Below are 7,747 nucleotides of genomic sequence, written 5' to 3'. Positions count from 1 at the left end.
CATTCCTGCACGCTCCCTGTCCCCGTGTGCCTTCTTCCGCATGCCCCCTATGCCTGTGCGCCCCCCCCCCCCATCCCCACATGCTGTTCCTTTGCACTGCTCCTCCCGTGGTAATATCTGTAAACATCAGATTAAGATAGGAAAGAGTTTGGAAATTAGGAGAAAGCAAGGTTTGTCAAAGTGAGGAAGATACAGTGTTGCTCTTATTTGGTAGGGGGGAGGAGGAGGAGGAGGAGAGAGAAGGTGGATCCTTTGTAGCCATTGCTGCTAAAATCAAATTGAAAGTACAGTGTGCCTGTGCCCTGTGCAGACACATTTTATGCGGCTTCCAGCTTACGCGGAAGCTGCACAGGGAGAACAATGGCACACACGCCCATGGCTCACGCATGCTACACCACCACATGCACGTGTCCTATTATCTCCTATGGGGCTCAAGCATAAGCGGATTTTCCCTTACGTGGGGGATCTGGAAGGGATCCCCCCGCATAAGGAGAGGGCCCAGTGTAGCATTTTGGAAATGTGGAGGAAGGTCTGAGTTTCAAGGTTGCAAAGAGAGTTACGGATGGTGCTCTTGATGGGAGAGAACTGTATCATTTCTGTTAGGGGGGGCTAACATATTAGTGTTTTTTCCACTTTCACGTGGATCCTTGGCCCCTAACCCCTGCGAATGTGGAGAAGTGAGTGTATATATACAGTGGGTCCTTGTTATGTACTGGGGTTTGGTTCCAGGACCCACCAAGGATAACAAAATCCATGGAAATGCAAGTCACATTAAATACAATGGCATAGCAAAATGGTGTCCCTTACATAAAATGGAAGATCAAGGTTTTCTATTTGGAATTTATACTTTTCAAAAAATGTTTTCAAGCCATGGATGCGTGAATCAATGGATACAAAATCCATGGATAAGGAGGGTTGACTCTGTGTGTGTGTGTATGTATAATAGGTTACCAATTTGTCAATATAATACCAAAAGTTGAGAAATCCGCTCCCACATACAAGAATTCCAAGTCTGCCTAATTTAAAGGAATCCCCTGGTATTATTCCACATCCTTGCTGCCTATGATCTTTATTTGAGTGAGCTGAACCAATGCAGTAAGATGAGTTGAAGGAAGAAAGACATAGGACTTGTCCGTACATGCTTGTCTTGCTCCGTTTTGGAACTCACCTGTGCAAATGAGACACGTGACTGAAACGGCAGGTAATAGGACCCAAGCTGCACTCCAGGGGTTAATAATGAGCAAAATAAAGCCCTGTTTGCATTGGATCAAGCTGGAATGAGCAAACCATCACATTTGCATGTAAACTGCACATTGATGTGAAGACAGTGGGAAGAGCCAAGCAGACGCCAATGGCATTACTGCCCTCAGAGTGTAGTGGAGTCTCCTTCTTTAGAGGTCTTTAAACAGAGGCTGGATGGCCATCTGTTGGGGATGCTTTGATTTAGATTTCCTGCATGGCAGGGGGTTGGACTGGATGGCCCTTGCAGTCTCTTCCAACTCTATGATTCAATAATTTTTGTTGCCTGCTTGCAAATCGATTGCACAATTGCAATGATCAGCAGCACCATTGGCCCACTGCACATCCCGTCAAGCGAAATGGCAACAATCATGTCAGATTACCAACCATTACATTAATTTAATAAGAACATTAATAAAATGGCCAGCCCAATAGAGGGTCATGGGGAGAAAGGTGATATGTAGACAGTGGAGTTTAATGATCATGCTGTGCCAATGCATCACTGTGCACAGCAATGCACTGTATGGGCAGTTGATCAATTGTGCAATTGAGCAGACAGTCTCGTGGGACGTTCACTGGGGTGGCAGTAGTGGAGGGGTTCAATGGAGGCTTGAAATCTGGATTTCCCATATTCCTGTCCAAGACTCAAAGCATAGGGGGAAATTACTTTTGTGTACTGCTGGCTGTGGGGTTATAGGAGCTATAGTCAAGTAATCTCTCCAAGCTCTGCTCTAACCACTAAAAAACCACTGTCTTCCAGATTACTAATAGCTGAAAATGTCTTCCCACTTAAGTGATGCTGCAGGTGAAAGCCACTGTAGTTCTACTAGATAACTATTTTCCAAAAGAAGGAAGGAAAGGGAAGTATGACAAAAATATTGGTTCAGCTCATGCCCTGTAAGGGTTAAACTGTGACAAGTGTGCAACTCCTAGAAGGGAATTGTCTTGATAGGTTGAATAGTTTTGGAAAAAGTGCAGATCCCTCCTTTCTGTTTCCTGCGCTTCTCTCCTCTTTGACTTACTGGGAAACAGAAGTATCTGTTTTTCAGAGTTTACTCCAGCACTTCCAGTGCAAGATCTATAAAATGGGTGCTTGTTTCTGGTTGAAAACGTCTGGTGAGTTGACACAGAAGAAGAGAAACATGATATTCTTATTGGGCAGTGCTAGTGAGAGAGCCAGCGTGATGTTGTGGTTTGCATGTTGTGACTATGATTCTGAAGACCAGGGTTCATTTCCCAGCTTGGCCTTGAAACCCACTGGGTGACACTGGGCAAGTCAGATGCTTTCAGCCTCAGGGGAAGGCAATGGCAACCCTCTTTGAACAAATCTTGCAAAAAAAAAAAAAATGATAGGGTTGCCTTAGGGTTGCCATAAGTCGGAAATATCTTGAAGGCACACAACACAAGCTTGCTCAGTTCTTATTCCTGCATGGCACTAGGTAGCCCTTGTGGTCCCTTCCAACTCTAAGATTCTATGTTTCTTAGGCTCTTCTTGAGTTTCCTTTTGCCAGATTGGCATTTTTAATATTTTGGATAAGCAGGGCTGGTTATAGGGATCGTGTGACTCCCCTGTTGAAACAGATTAATCTGCTACCAGTCCATTTCCAGGGAGAATTCAACAAGCTCTACATGGCTTGCATCCAGACTGTTTGAAAGACTGTAGCTTGAGTTTTAAGATCAGGAGGGAAGGGCATTCTCTCAGGCTTGTTGCTTTCGCAGGCACATTTGACGTGGATGTGGACAGAGCCTTCTCCCTGGCTGCTCCCTGGCTGTCAAACACCTTTCAGCAACCTGTCTGGTTAGCCCCCTTCCTGCTCTCTTTCCTCAGGCAGGCATACATGTTTTTATTCTGGCAAGCTTTTGAATTTTAATTATGAATCAGTTTTCAAAAAAAGGAGGCATGTTATTCTCTTGCAGCATAAAAAGGAGGAAGGAAGGGGAAGGATAAATAAGAAATACAGTCAAACCTTTGTATCCACCGGGGTGGGGGGGGGGTCCATTCTGGACCACCACCACCACGCAGATACGAAAAAAGGTGGGACTTCAAGTCCCATTGTCCCTAGCAACAATGCAGAGTTGTTCTTTATTATGTACCTCCCCAAAAACTTGCAGTAATCTTCTCATACCTATTAAATTTTATGACAAAAGGATTGTATCATCTGCATATAATAAAATATTAATTTTCCAATTCCCTCAAGGACACAGAAAAATTAGTCATTAGCCAGTTGAGCAATTATATCATTTACATAATGAGTAGCCCTGGTGGCGCAGTGGTTAAATGCCTGTACTGCAGCCACTCACTCAAAACCATAAGGTTGCGAGTTCAAGACCAGCAGAAGGGCTCAAGCTTGACTCAGGCTTGCATCCTTCTGAAGAAGTCACTAAAATGAGTACCCAGATTGTTGGGGACAATTTAGCTTACAGTTGCAAACCACTTAGACACTGCTTAGGCGGTATGAAGCGGTATATAAATGAAGCTTGGGAAAAAATGGGGGCAAGCAGAGAACCTTGTCTCACACCTTTTGAAGTTTTAACCTCTTCTGATAATTGTCCATTTTGGCCTACTGTTACTTGAATAACTTCTTAATTAAGATCCATCCCCAGCCTCTGTAATTTGCACCATAACCTCTCCCTATTTATTGTGTCAAAGGCTGATGTTAAGTCTACAAAAATAGCATACAAATACTTTTTTGAGGAAATTGTATATTCTTGTTTTCTTCAGTTGGTTGTTAGTTAAGAAGTTTCCATTTCCTAGCTCCATATTTCTATTAAATATAGCTTCCTTCCTATATGGAATAGCTTGCCCATCTAGGGACTTTTTAGTGATGTTTATGTTGGAATATAATGTGTCAGATTTATATCTTGATTCCTCTAAAATGGAGCAATTAGCGTTTAAATAATCTTGCCCTTGCTGATTTTGACCAAGTTTGTAACCGTTCTGCAGAAGAAGAAGGGATCTTGTAGCACCTGAAGAAGTAGGCTCAAGTATACAAAAATTCATGCTACCAGCTTCTTTCTTTCAGCTAGTTCAAAGATGCAATAAGATCCCTTCACATACTGATTTTCCAGACTAAGACAGCTAGGTCTTTGGTTATTTTTATGCTTGACTATAAGTCAATCTCATGTTTAGGTCAAGGGCAGGTTTGGGGACCAAAATTATGGATTTTGATTTGACCCATGGATAAGTTGAGGGTAAAACATAGGACCTTATCACACGGAGGCACTTATGTGGGTGAAACATTGCAGAACTGTTTCAGACGTGCAAAGGTGGGATCGTCTGTTGCATTTCTAAAATGTAGTTGAGGCTTCCCGCTTTCCTTCGGTTGATTAAACATTCACGGAGAAGCCATTTTTTTGAATAACGGGATATCCCATTCAAAAAATGGCTTCTCCACGAATGCTTTGTCGATGGAAGGAAAGCAGGAAGCCTCAATTATGTTTTAGAAGCACGACGGACGATCCCACCTTCATGCTTCTGAAACAGATCTGCAACATTTCACCCTCATAAGTGCCTCCATGTGATAATTCCCTTAGGGACAAGTAACAAAGGATCTGAAGGATGAAGTGAAGGAAAACAGTGCCAACTAATTTAATTCCAGCAGCCATAACAGTCTGTGCTCATATTAAAGGCTGGATGGATGAGAGACTCAAGAGGGGTCAGTGCTTCCAGGACAGATTACACTCTTGTCTTTCACCAGGGGATGGTTCCTTTTTAAAATATAGTCACCCCTTGGAACCTGTGGGTGATCCGTTCCGGAACCCCCGCAAGTTCCAGATCTCGCGCATATTCAAGCCCGCTAGGCTTCAATGGGTGTGTGCATGTGGGGCACATGCTGCGGGCGTGTGCCTCGTTAAGTTTAATAGCAGTTGCCCCTCTGCAGATTTTCAAGTCCGTGGACTAGGAGGGGGCGACTGTAAGAGTTAAAGTACAGTACTTACATTGACCTGTGGATAACTTGACTCAGTTTTTTTGGGTGAATTTTTGACTAAAACTTCTAGACTTATACATGCATATATACAATACCCAGTTGTGGGAGTGGGGTGGAATGTAATAGTATCCAAAAAATGCAAATCATCAGCATGCCTTAAAGTTTCAAAGGGCTACATAATATGATACAGTCTGCCCTCCCCATACACGGAGGATCCAATCCGGACCCTCATCCCTGTGTATGGGGAAAAGAGCATATGCTCAAGAACCATAGAAAATAATGGTGTGTGTGCTCATGGCAGCGCACAGAGCATGCGCCGCAAGTACACGCCCCATTATTTCTTCTGAGGTTTGCGTTCTGCGTAAACTTAAAGCTGTGGAAGTCAAGCCTTCCTATAAGGAGGGCCGACTGTACAGGTTGTTCAGATCTTTACAGTGGTCAGTTAGCGTTGATGTGTGAAAACAATAAATCTGCTTACTAAAAATCAAGCTTCCTGGAGTTTAAAACTCTCTTTGAGAAAATTCCTTTTGTTATATATGCCATAGTCACATGTCAGGTTTGTATCCATTAATCCTTTTGTGTAGACTGTCCTATTGGTCCAGTGTAGAGAAGTATTGCTGGCATAGGGTCAGACGGAAAAGCGGTATACAAATAAAATTTTTTTTATTATTATTATTTTTATAGGGTGGCATATATCACATTTGAGGAAGAGCAAGTAAATATACCTCTGATGTTGTGTGATACTATTGGACCCTGTAACAACAACACCCACACTTGAGCACTGAAAATTGAGGGAAAGAAGCATTGGAAGCCTAGTGGCTTTTATAAGGGGGTGGGGTTAATTCGCTCTGGGTTTTCATCAGAACTGTAAGAGATCTAAGATGCTGAGAGGTAGGAGTCAAAGCCTTGTACAGCTCATATTAAAACTCAGAGCAGGTCCCTAGCTCTCCAGAAATCGCCATCCATCAGTGTTATCCAATTTGACACCGTTCAAATTGTTATGGAATTCTGGGATGTGTGGTTTTGAGAGATATTTAGCCTTCTCTGTCTAGGGTTGCCATATCCCGCCGGGGGGCAGGACTTTCCCGGTTTGGGGCGGGTCCGCACGGTCCCGCCCCGGTTTGGCCCCGCCCCTGGGATTCCCCCCCCCCCCCGCGATGGACGCCAGGCAGGGAAAGGAGCCTCACCTCAGCGAGGCTCATTCCCTGCTTGGCCTCCTCCACTGGGGACGGAGGCGGCCTGACAGGGGAAAAGGGCTTCGCCTCAGCGAAGCCCTTTTCCCCTGCCTTGGCACCTCCTCCGCCGGCCAGGGAGGCGGCCTGACGGGGGAAAAGGGTCTCGCCTCAGCGAAGCCCTTTTCCCCTGCCTTGCCCCCTCCTCCGCCGGCCAGGGAGGCGGCCTGACGGGAGAAAAGGGTCTCGCCTCGGCGAAGCCCTTTCCCCCTGCCTTGCCACCTCCTCCGGCGGCCAGGGAGGCGGCCAGGCAGGGGAAAAGGGTCTCGCCTCAGCGAGGCCCTTTTCCACTGCCTTGCCGCCTCCTCCGCTGGCGACGGAGGCGGCCTGACAGGGGAAAAGGGCTTCGCCTCAGCGAGGCCCTTTTCCCCTGCTTGCCGCCTCCTCCGCCGGCCAGGGAGGCGGCCTGACGGGGGAAAAGGGTCTCGCCTCGGCGAAGCCCTTTTCCCCTGCCTTATCGCCTCCTCCGCCCTGCTCTCCTCCTCCTCTTCTTCCTCTTCTTCCTCCTCCTCTTCTTCTTACTCTCCTCCTCCTCTTCTTTTTCCTCCTCTCCTCTCCTCTCCTCCTCCCCCCTTCTTCATCTTCTTCCTCCTCCTCTTCTTCTTCCTCTCCTCCTCCTCCTTTTTTTCATCTTCCTCCTCTCCTCCTCCTCCCCTCCTCCCCCGTTCTTCATCATCTTCTTCTTACTCTCCTCCTCCTCCTCCTCTTCCTCCTCCTCCTCTTCTTCTCCTCTTCTCCTCCTCCCCCCCTTCTTCTTCATCTTCTCCCTCCTCCTCTTCTTCTCCACCTCATCCTTCCCCTGTTCCTCCCCTTTTTCTTCCTCTCTACTTCCTCTTCTTCCTCCTCCTCCTCCTTTTCCCCTCTTCCTCCTCCTCTTCTTCCTCCTCTTCCTCCTCCTCTGCTTCTTCCACTCTTCCTCCTCGTCAGGTTTTTGGCCAGAAAGGGAAGCACATTTCTGCCATCTGTCTAGGAATATTGCCAAATGTCCTCCATTTTGATCATGCCTAAGAAACATGCATTTATATGAAAAAAATTTCAAAAATAATCAATTTTTTGCGTGCCCACCATTTTAAAAAAATGTGTCCTACATTTTATCATTTTGTCCTACATTTGTCCTACATTTGTCCCGGTTTGGAGGTCCTGACTTATGGCAACCCTATCTCTGTCGGACTGCTCTGGTGCCACAACAAACTACAAATCCCAAGATTCTATAGGAATCAGAGAATTATAGAGTTGGAAGAGACCACAAGGGCCATCCAGTCCAACCCCCTGCCATGCAGGATGGAGCCATGACAGTTAAAGTGGAGTCAAACTGCATTAGTTCTGCAGTGCATCCAGAACCTGGCT

This window comes from Sceloporus occidentalis, unplaced genomic scaffold (genome assembly GCF_023333645.1).
Source record: "Sceloporus occidentalis isolate IW3139 unplaced genomic scaffold, rSceOcc1.0.p SCAF_1, whole genome shotgun sequence".
NCBI lineage: Eukaryota > Metazoa > Chordata > Lepidosauria > Squamata > Phrynosomatidae > Sceloporus > Sceloporus occidentalis.
The sequence above is the reverse complement of the archived record's forward strand: the minus strand, read 5'-3'. Positions refer to the sequence as shown.